General features: G+C 47.1%; 1 protein-coding gene across 1 annotated transcript in view; it reads left to right on the forward strand.

Annotated features, from left to right (window-relative positions):
- LOC103689966 (MARCKS-related protein-like) overlaps positions 1-11,784 on the forward strand; it is a 980,777-nt gene that overhangs the window by 48,338 nt on the left and 920,655 nt on the right. The window lies entirely within an intron of this gene.

An 11,784-nucleotide genomic window follows, 5' to 3' on the forward strand; every position in this document is an offset into this window, starting at 1 on the left:
GATGTGGCCCTGTTGGAGTGGGTGTGTCACTGTGGGTGTGGGCGTTATGACCCTCATCCTCACTGCCGGGAAGTCAATATTCTGCTAGCAGCCTTCAGAGGAAGATGTAGAACTCTCAGCTCCTCCTGCACCATGCCTGCCTGGACGCTGCCATGTTTCTGCCTTGGTGATAATGGACTGAACCTCTGAGCCTATAAGCCAGCTCCAATTAAATGTCCTTATAAGAGTTGCCTTGGTCATGGTACCTGTTCAAGCAGTAAAACCCTTAACTAAGACGAGTGTTTTCTCTGCACGTGTATCTGTGAACCATGTGTGTGCAGTACCTGTAGAGACCAGAAGAGGGCATCAGATCGCCTAGAACTACAGTTAGAAACAGTTGTGACCCACCATATGGGTGCTAGGAACTTAGCCCTGATCCTCTGGAAGAGTAGCCAGAGCTGTTAACCCCAAGAGATTTATTCCAGAAGTTGTTAAAGCCATAGACAGCAGCAGCTTGACAGGGACTTTGAGAACAGTTCAGGCCCATGTGCCAAAATTTGGATTCCTTCATATGGGTTACAGGGGAAGAGACGGTTCTAGGTCTTGTAATTGATGAATGCTCACAATCCAGGATGTCAGGCTGTCTCTGTGTCAGCAGCTGTGAGGGTGGGGAGGGGAAAATCTGGAAAAGAAGCGAGTCACTTTAGTTCTGGAAGCCAAATTATTGCACCTTCAGGGACTATCAAATTCCAACCAACATGAATGGGCTTTCAAAATGGCTTCTCCTTGTAAGAGAGACCATGGAGAAACCACTGAACTAGGCCACTCCCTGGGTAGAAAAACAGTTTATTGGAGGCCTGTAAGAGAACTGGCCTTCAGTTCTTTTATAGGCAACAGGTAGGACACTGGTAGGAAGGGAGGATTCTGGGAAATAGTAAGAGAATAAAAGGGGAGAGATTGGGAGAGCCACTGAAGGAAGACGCTAAGGAAGAAGCACTCAGGACAGAAAGGAGAGGTTACTAACCAGCAGGTAGATGAACTCAGGTTAGAATAAAAGGATTCACTGGGGAACACAGAGGATGTCAGGAGCTAAGCAGAGGTAGCCAGCCACATAGATGAGCTCAGGATAGAATCAAAGGAAAGATCTGCCCTGGAACACTGAGGAGACTAGTGTAAACCAGTGGGGAGCTGACCTCAGGCTGGAGTAAAGAGGAGATTCACCTAGGACTTGGATGCACGAAGCTGAGGAGAGGTAACTAACCTATGGAAGACAGAATAGTTCGAATGGGTTAAATAAGTTATGAGATAGTCGGGGCTTATGGCTTTGGCATTTATGAATAAATGATTAGTCTCAGAGTCATCATTCCGAAAGCAGGGACGGAAAAAAAAAAAAAAAACATTTGGGCTGGAGAGATGGCTCAGCCGTTAAAGGCTAGGCTCACAACCAAATATATAAAAAAAAAAAAAAAAACATTTATTTTTTTATGGAGAACACCACTCGAACTGAAGTGTGTCATTTACAAGGCGGATTTTACTGTTGATCAAGAGTAAATGCTCAGAAGGGTCAAACACACACAAAGAGGAAGTGCGTCCAGTTTTTATTTTTACTCGGGTGATGGCTGTGTCCTCCCATTGGCTGCGGTCCCACTTCACAGCCATAACTCAAAGGCTTGTCTGGAAAGAACTGACACCCAGAAAATGAAGGAAAGGGAAAGGGGGTCTCTGCTCCTGACCATCAGACCCCCGGAGTGCAGCAGGGGGCCTGTGTGTGAACGGAGGTCTCACTGGGTGGTGGGATTGAAACATTAGCATCAAAGCCATACAAGGTGTTAGGGGCCATTTCTGAATTCCTTGTTTTAGACTCGAGTTTTATAGCACTTGGTAGAAATCACTTATATTTGATATTTTTTTACACTAGGATCCAGGAAATGATCAAAACTAGCCATTCTATGGGTGGGCCAGGCCTCGTGACACACACAGGCCTTTAATCCCAGCACATGAGATGCAAAGACAGGTGGATCTCTGAGTTTCGGGCCACTCAAGGTGATACACTGAGACCCTGCCACAAACAACAGCAACAACAAACTGGTTTTTTTTTTCTTTTTTCTTTTTTTCGGAGCTGGGGACCGAACCCAGGGCCTTGTGCTTTCTAGGTAAGCGCTCTACCACTGAGCTAAATCCCCAACCCCAACAACAAACTGTTTAAAAATCAAATTTGACTTCTACTGGATGCATATTATTTCCCCACTCTCATCAAGTCAAGCTGAGGTAGGAAAGCATAGGGAATAGCTTAGTGACCTAGGACTCTACTTGGCTTAGACACTCTCCTTTCCTCATAATGCACTTGGCAGCTTGTCTCCTTTACCTGAGTGTACTATGCTCACACACCCATCTTGAAACAACGTACTTAGCGTTTTGGACTCCTGCCTGCATCAGGCTACATGAAAACCACTCTCTGAAAAATGGGATAAATTCTCCCCCCACTAACATATCTAAACAGATTATATTCAGTTATATTCTCCTTATGTTTGTGTAGAAGGGAAAGGCTGGCTTTGCCTGAACTAGTTTTGGGTGTGTGTACAATAAGGCTAAGCTGTGTCCCCTGCTAAACTCATAGAAAGAATATTCTATTTAGCATCTAAGGCATGCAGAGGTCAGAGGACAATTCTGAGTTGGCTCCTCCTAGAACATTTGCCTAGAATTCCCCAGTGAGGGGCTGGGAGTGTGGCACAGTGGTAGAATCCATGCCTAGAATCCCCCAGTGAGGGGCTGGGGGCGTGGCTCAGTGGTAGAGCCCCTGCCTAGAATCCCCCAGTGAGGGGCTGGGGGCGTGGCTCAGTGGTACCTAGGTTCAATCCCTAGCACTGTTGAGAGGGAGTTAACCCGATTAAATCTGGCCTCTGTTGATAATGATGTGTCAGTGTGAGCTCTGTAACACTATTAGATGCAGCGTCCTGGTGAGCCATATCGATAACGAGGACAGTTATTGGTGTGGCAGAAAGCTTAGATGGGAACTTAGCACAAACCCACAACCACTCTAAAACAATAAATTCTAACGCACAACATAGGAATGAAAATCAACACGGGAGAAGTACGTTTTCAGATGGAAGGAAAGAGTGTCTTGGTGGCTTGGAAACAAGCATCCTGGAAGGGAGAAGGGCCAGAGGTCTGATTTTATCCTGACTCCTTAGCTAACTACACACTGTTTTGCAAAACTCCCAAAATGAGATTGCATCTTTTACATTGTCTCCCTGGCCCCACAGCCACTCCAGATCACATTGTTTAAAAAAAAAATCATTTATGGAGACGCATCGTTTGTACCTTTTAAAGTGCAATGTTCTGGTCCCCTTGGTGTCAGAAAGCAAAGGTGGCTTTTATTCATGTTACAATTTTATGGCTTTCTTTGATCAAGGCAACTCTTACGAGCACTGCAAGCATTTTTTTTTTTTTAATTCAGAGGTCTGGAGAGATGGTTCGGCAGCCTCCCTTTCCAGAGGACCTGGGTCTGATTCCCAGCACCCTCTTGGTCACCACAACTATCTGTAACATAATTTCTAGGAAACCTGAATGTCTAAAGCCCTCCTCTGACCTCTATAGCCACCCATGATTCATAGACATGTATGTAGGCAAAATATAAAATTAAAATTAAAGAAAAAAAAATAAAACAACCAATAACTCAGTGCCAGGAGTCAAAAGCAAGGCAGTAAGGCACAGCTTACCCTGGAGCCATCTCTTCAGTCCCTAACCTAGTTTTTTGTTTATTTGTTTGTTTTGTTTTTTTTTTTTGTTTTTTGTTTTTTGTTTTTTCGGAGCTAGGGACCTAGGCAAGCACTCTACCACTGAGCCAAATCCCCAACCCCCCTAACCTAGTTTTTTTAATGTTCTCTTTTCCCTCTACTTGATAGTTTGCTCAAGGCATCAGTGGTAAATCCAGCCAATATAAACTTCACAAGTGCAAGAGGCCAGGCTATGGTGAAAGCTGGTAGGGATGGTGCATTGGCCCAGAGGCCCTGTGGGCGTTAGCTTTGTGTGGGAGATCCCTGCAAGCTTTACAGGCAAAGGATTCCTAGTGAGGGCCTGGGGCTGTGGCTCAGTGGTAGAGCCCCTGCCTAGAATCCCCCAATGAGGGGCTGGGGGCATGGCTCAGTGGTAGAGCCCCTGCCTAGAATCCTCCAGTGAGGTGCTGGGGGTGTGGCTCAGTGGTAGAGCCCCTGCCTAGAATCCCCCAGTGAGGGGGCTGGGGGCGTGACTCAGTGGTAGAGCCCCTGCCTAGAATCCCCCAGTAATGGATTTGGAGTGTACTCAGTGGTAGAGTGTTGCCTGTGTTGGAGCTGCTGATAAAGCATTGTGCCAGACCCCAAATTTTTTTTATTTTATTTTATTTTATTTTTTGGAGCTGGGGACCGAACCCAGGACCTTGCGCTTGCTAGGCAAGCGCTCTACCACTGAGCTAAATCCCCAACCCAGACCCAAAATTTTATTTTCAGCATAGAAGGATAAAAGAAAAATGTTGGGCTGGGGAATTTCAGAGTGTGAACTCTGGCAACAGAGATTGATAAATGATCCGTCCCGTCGACAACCACTCCTATTCCCAAGGGACCCTACATGCTCTGCCTGTCCATCATGATCTTTGATTTCTTCCTAGAGAGGGAAAAGCCCGGCAGAGTACCTCTGAGTCACACCATCAGCACGTTTTCGTGTGTGGGGTGGGAGTGGGGGGCTGGTCAGGCGGGATTACAGACGGAACGCAGAGGAGAGGTGGGCACCAGTCACACCAGCCCACGCCAATGCAGGCTACCCAAGCAGCACCCAACAGTAGTCACTGGTTGGAGAAATGAGTTACTATTACTCCAGAACCTCAGATGTAGGCCCTTCTGTCCCATGAGACCTGGTGTTGGGGTGACTGCTGATAAAGGCTCAGGAGGGTTTGCTTATAGCTGATGTCAGATCATCACCTTCAGACGTATAACCAAGATGGCTAACTTCTGCTCACTAGGAATTCTGTGCTCCCAACGTCGTGTGTGTGCGCATGCGTGCGTGAGTGCGTGCATGCACGTGCATGTGTGTGTGTGTGTCCACAGTTTGCCTGTCTGTCCTTGAGAGAATCTCACCATCCAACCCAGGATGGACAGACCCTTAGCAGTTTTCCTTGTTCCCAAGTGCTGTGGTCACAGATCCTCACCTTCATCCCCAGCTGTGACACTCTTTTCTTTTATGTTGGGAGGATAAAAGTCTCCTGTTAGCCAGATTGACTTTGAATTGTCTATGCAGTTGAGAATGACCCCCGACCCTCTGATCCTCCCGCCTCCACCTTCTGATTGCTCAGATTACAGGCAGAGACCACCGCTTTGGGGTTTTGCACTCTTAGGAATTGAAGCCAGGGCCTTGCGCATGCTGGGAAAGCACCCTACAAACTGAACTACATCCCAACCCTTTAAATATGGGTTTCTAAACATCTTCTCATGACAAGGAAGGCTTACAAGTGAACATAAGAATGGGGAGGGGACCCTACAGAATTAACACTTCTATGTAAATATCTAAGAATCCCTGGGTGGGGCCAGTCAGAGGATTCCAAGGGTTAATCCATTTGCTACTAAGGCTGCTGATCTGAGATTGATGCCCAGAATCCATATGATACAAGGAGAGAACAGACTCCTTAAAGATTGCCCTCTGACCACCACATACTTGCTATAGCATACGCATGTGCACATGTGCGTGCACACACATAAGTGAATACTTGGAGCCCGGCAGGGCAGCATGCGCCTATGATCCCAGAACTCAGAAGATGAAGGCAGGAGGATTTCAAGCTTGTAGCCAACCTAATCTACAGAAGGAAAGGGAAAAAGGGTCAGGAAAAAAAAATTAAATAAAAAAACACCTAGGCACTGTAATGAACATCTTTAATTCCAGAACAGGAAGCAGAGGCAAGAAGATTTCTGTGAGTTCCAGGCCAGCCAGAGCTGTATTGTTACACCAGTATCCAAAGAGAGAGAGAAAAGGAGAGGGAGAAGGAGAAAGAGAAGCCACACTGTAGTCAAATGCATAAAACAACTTGTTATGGAGCGTTCAGCCCCAATAGATACAATTACATCACAACTCCGACACCTAAGCCTCAGGCTGCATTCTGAAGCAGGAAGACTAATGGTGGAAGGACCAGGAAGTCGCCTGTGACATTGTTTCTTCCAGCTGTGACAGAGAAGCTACACCCAGGATACCTCAAGAGCATGGCTGCCTAAACAGGAGGTGAACAATTCCGACACCAGTTGGTATCCTACAGCAGATGCCGGAAACCTCACAAACACCTGGATAAAGAGCTACAGGTAAGTAAGGACTTGGGGGGGGGAATTAGTTTTCCCTAGGTGGGGAGGGGATCCCCCTGATTGGTTATCCAACTGCAGTCCAGGACGCATATGCAGCAACCTTGAATGGACTCAGCTGGTTGGATTTTTATTGATTCATTTGCATGGCTATGTAAGGGCAATGGTGAGAGATGAGAGGGACCATGACCTTGGGCGTGAGAAGGGGAAAGGGTACGTGGGAGGAGAGGGAAATTATGTAATTACATTTTAATTGAATTTTGAAGGGTGGGGCAGAATGGAGGGAAGAGGAGAGAATGAACCAGGAAGGTATAATTTAGTTGGCATTTAATATTTGTTTATTAAGGTTTTGTTGTTGTTGTTGTTTGTTTTTGCCTTTTTGGTTTGTTTGGTTTTTTTTTTTTGTTTTGTTTTGGTTTTTTTTTTTTTTTTTTTGGCAAAGTCTCACTGTATAGCCCTGGCTAGCCCAGAACTCATTATGTAGACCAGGTTGACCTGGACTCACAGAGATCACTTGCCTTTGTCTCCTGAGTGCTGGGAATAAAGCCATGCACCACCAGGCCCAGCTATTTTCATCAGTGTGTGTGTGTGTGTGTGTGTGTGTGTGTGTGTGTGTGTGTGTGTGTGTGTGTGTGTGTATGTGTGTGTGTGTGTGTGTGCACGCACACACACACACACACACCATACACCATGTGCGTGGCTCTTGGGAACCAGAAGAAGGCATCTCCCTGAGCTGAGTTACAGGCAGTTGTGAGCCACCAGATATGGGTGTTGGGAACTAAACTTCGGTCCTCAGCAAGAATAGCAAATACTGTTAACTGCTGAGCCATCTCTCCAGCTCCCATCGGATTTTTTTAATGTTGAAAGAATGCAGCGTTTAAAAAGTGTGACAAATGTGTCCAACCTAAATTATGTCACCGAGTAATGTGTTGTTTCAGACCTGAGATTTTTCACTGAACTACAGGGCATGAAGGAGTACTTCTGCCTGAGTCTGGGGCACTGGGATGTTTAAAGAGCTCCCTGTATTTAATCTACTACAAGTGCTAAGTGCTGTGCCTGGCTGTGCTTCTATTGAGCTTCTGAAGAAAATCGAATGGTTTAAATTTGTAAAAAGCAGAATATTTAGAGAATTTAATTAACTTCCATTCTAAGTGGGCTGTGGAGTTGTTGAAACTGGATTTGGTAGAACATTAATCAAACAAGCCTTGAAAGTGGATGTTACAATTTCCTAGGTTTGTAAATAGAATTAATATGTGTATGTAGAACTCTGGTTCCTCAAGAACTCTGGCTCAGACAAGACAATGTTTCATTTTCTTTCTTTTCATTCTTTAAACTCTGGGCCTTCTAGCTTCTCAGGACACCTGCGCCCAAATGCACCTGCACATATATACTTATAAATTCTTTCAAAACTATTTTTTCTTTTTTTTGGAGCTGGGGACTGAACCCAGGACCTTGTGCTTGCTAGGCAAGCACTCTACCACTGAGCTAAATCCCCAACCCCCTTTCAAAACTATTTTAGATTTACTTACTGTCTATGGGTGTTTTGCCTGTATGTGTGTATGTGCACCATGTGCATGCAGTGCCCACAATGGCCAGAAGAGGGCGTCAGCTCTCTGAAACTGGAGTTACAGGCAAGGTTGTTAGCAGTCTTGTGGATGCTGGTAACCAATCCTCTAAAAAGGCAACCGGTGTCACTAACTGCTGAGCTATCTCTCCAGCCCCAGCATACACAAACATTCAAAAAAAAAGGGGGGGGGAAGGGGAAGGGGAAGGGGTGGCATAGGGTAACCTCCTTTTACTTCCTCAATGCAAAGCTATGGGTGGCATCCCCACTACCCCGAAGTAATAATGGGAGGATGATTAAAATCAAACAGAAAACAGTGTGTTTCATAATAAGTCTCCCTCGTGCATTGCTGGTACAAAGGAAGGGCTACTTAAAGAGCTGCAACAGACATCTTGGGCACCCCTCACACCGCCTTTAGAGAGGGCATCTTCATCACAGGCAGTATGCCCAAGTTACAAGATCCTTTGCCAAGTATTTGAGGAAGTTTGAAGGTAAATCACAAATGCAACAAGGCTTTGGCTCTCCCAGAGGTGTCGACTAGCATCTCCCTGATCCCTAGGGATGGACTCCATGGACACCTGAGACACGGGTATGCAAGGTGATCTCTGAGAATTTCCCCATGCTGGGCTCCTGGGGGTCTTGAGAGTTGCCGAGTGTGCACTATTATGGCTCCTGTGACCAGTCTGGGTTACAGGAGACCGTTTCAACAGAGAAAAGAAGAGGAGGAAGAGGGAAAGAAAGAAAACAGCCATTGAGAGAGAAAAAAAAAAAAAAAGCAAAGATAACCACAGGCTAACCCAAAGGAAGAAGGTGGAGGTAGCAGGGCTTTGTTGACAACATCAAAAGAAGGCCAATTCCAGGCCACCAAGATGGCTCAGTAGGTAAGGATGCTTGCTGACAAGGCTGAAGACCAAAGTTCCATCCCCAACATCTACACTGTGAAAGGAGAGAACCGACCCCCAGTTGTCTTCTGATCTGAACCATGTTGTGTTCCTGCCCCCCGGATAAAACTGTTTAAAATAATTTAAGTGACTCCAACCCCTGACTGTGTCTATTTATAGATTCCTTTTATAGCTTTCTTTCTTGAATTCTTTCTGATCTACTCCAAATCCTGATTTCTGGCCAAAGGAATGGGCTAGGGGGCTGAGGCGATGTCTCAGCAGTCATGAGCACCTGCTGCTCTCGCAGAGAACAAGAATTGTTCCCAGCGCCTGACTGCCTGTAACTGCAGCTCCAGATGGTCTGACTGGCTTCCTTTTCCAGCCTCTGTGGGCGCACACAGATGCGGACACACACAGAGGCGTAAATAAAAATAAAAGAAGTATTTAAAATAAGAGGATGAGATCGTAATTTTGTCTCTGGAATTATTGTTTACCAGGAGGGTTCCTGCCGCCAGAGACTGTGCCGATGTTCGTGGTCCATACCACCTCCAACTGCTGTGGACAAGGACGCTGTCTTTGCAGTAGTATCAATGACTGCAGTCTCATAACTGAGAATAAGAAACATTGGAATCTTCTGTGACAACCTTGCCCTCCCAAAACAGTCCAGACAGGAAGCTATTGAAGAGAGCCCTAAAAATCATGATAAAGGATTGAGGGATCCAGAGGGGTTAGGAACTCCACAAGAAGACCAACAGAATCAACTGACCTGGACCCTTGGGGGCTCCCAGAGACTGAGCCACCAGTCAGAGAGCATACGCAGGCTGGACCAAGGCCCCTACACACACATAGCAGTTGGTCTTCATGTGGGTCCCCAGCATCTGAAGCAGAGCCTCTGACTGTGTTGCCTGCCTGTGGATTCTGCTCCCCTAACTGGGCTGTCTGGTCTGACCCCAGTGGGAGAGGACATACTTGAGATCCCAGTGTGGGTTGGTTCCCTGGAGGGACCTCCCCCTTCTCAGAGGGGAAGGGTTCAGGGAAGGGGGCCTGTGAGGGGGGACTGAGAGGAGGGCAGCTTCGATTGGGATGTAAAGTGAATAAACAAATAAATAATCAATTAATTGATGAGAAAGTTGTGATAAAGATGTTGAAGTGTAATTCCTCACAGTTGATGGCTTCTGACGGGGTGGGGTGAGACGGGGCGGGTTGGGACAGGGAAGGATTCACCTTTCTTTTTTTTTTTTTTTTTTTCTGGTTCTTTTTTTCGGAGCTGGGGACCAAACCCAGGGCCTTGCGCTTCCTAGGTAAGCGCTCTACCACTGAGCTAAATCCCCAGCCCCAGGATTCACCTTTCTTAAGGGATTGGCCACTGGAGTTTGACCATGCTCCAGTGAGTATATGAGCAACTTGGTGTATGGGGGTGGGGAGGAGCACGAGAGTGGAAGTGTGAACCTAGGAGGAGTGAGTGTGATCAGGCGCATTGTATGAAATCCCCAGATCACTTATAAAAATGTTATTGTGTTGGGGGAGAAAAAGAGTTCATCTCAGTGAGAAGGGCGTGGTGGCGAAAACCTTTGATCCAGGTACTAGAGGGGCAGTGGATCTCCGTGAGTTCAAAGCCAGCCTGGTTTCCCTAGGGAGTTCCAGGTCAGTCAGCGGCACACAGTGAGACCCTGTCTCAAAAAACAAGTTCACCCAAATGGGGCCAATCCCTGACAGTGGCAAAAATAAATAAATAAATAAAGAAATAAAGAAATAAAGAAAGAAAGAAAGAAAGAAAGAAAGAAAGAAAGAAAGAAAGAAAGGCCACCTTAGCACGTTAAGTTGATATCTGTCTTTCTGGCCACTCAACAAGTTGGAGCATCTCCTTTGTAAGAGTCTCTTTGGTCACTGTCTGCCATCATCTGGAGACTGCCTCTTGTTAGACTGGGGAGGCCAAAGGGTGCAGCCACGGTAACTTTCCCCTTGTCTTCCGTGCCTTCCTTCTGTGAGGTGAGGTCTTTTGTATCAGGCCGGCCTCACACTGGATCAGATGCTTCCCTTCTGAGCGCTGCAATCTGAGATTCCAGGAGCCACTGGGGCCTGTTTATTGGGTGTTGGGGATGGAACCCAGGGTTTTGTGCACCCTTCCAACTGTGCCACATGCCTGCCTTCTGTGTCTTTCTCTTGTCTCCGTTTCAACCCTTTTCTCTCAGAGCCCTGTCTTCCCTACGGGCTCACTTCTGCTGTCCCCACGACACTGCAGATTAGTGGTCATGTAGCTGAGCGCTGTCCCCAGAGTCCATACAAACCACCCCGGTGGAGAGAGCTTCACTTACGTGTTGTTTATGAAAACCTTACACACTTTGCTCCACGGACAAGAGGTCTGGAGGGGAAAACTCCCTGTCAGCTACAGACGCCACCTGGCCTGCCCTCGCTAGTGCTGGGGGCTACAGCCCTGGCCAGCACGCTGGGTTAGTGCAGGGCTGGGGACTGAACCCTGGGCCTTGTGCATGCTAGCCAAGCGCCTGATTGACAGGGTAAGGTCTCACGTAACACAGGCTGGCCTGAAACTCAGTGTGTAGCCCCAGCTAGCCTTCAATTTTGCCATCCTTCTGCCTCCGATTTCACAGTGGTGGGATTGCAGGCATGCGGCACCACCCCCAGATGCTTTAGCCTATACATAGTGCGGAGCACCACCCCCACACTGCCGGGAACACCACCATATTGCTGGGAACACTCCCTAACTTACACAGGGCTATATTCCTCTTCTGCCTTAACACCAGCTCCAGTGGGTTTCTGGTGCTTGCAGGCAAATGAATTTTAACCCACTTAATCCATCAGAACTCTCCTCTGAACGATAGCTGTGACTTTCTTCCCTAAAGCATCGCAGCCTGACGACTCCGTTGTCAGGTGTAGAACCACAGGTGGGGGCAGTGAGTAAGCCACAGACACAACCTCCTTAAAACACACTCACAAACCCAGCATGGCGGCAGAAGCCTGAGATCACAGCGCTCTAAAGCCCGAGGCAGGAGGATGGTGAGTTTGAGGCCAGCCTGGGCTACAG

This window comes from Rattus norvegicus, chromosome 1, assembly GCF_036323735.1.
Source record: "Rattus norvegicus strain BN/NHsdMcwi chromosome 1, GRCr8, whole genome shotgun sequence".
Lineage (NCBI taxonomy): Eukaryota > Metazoa > Chordata > Mammalia > Rodentia > Muridae > Rattus > Rattus norvegicus.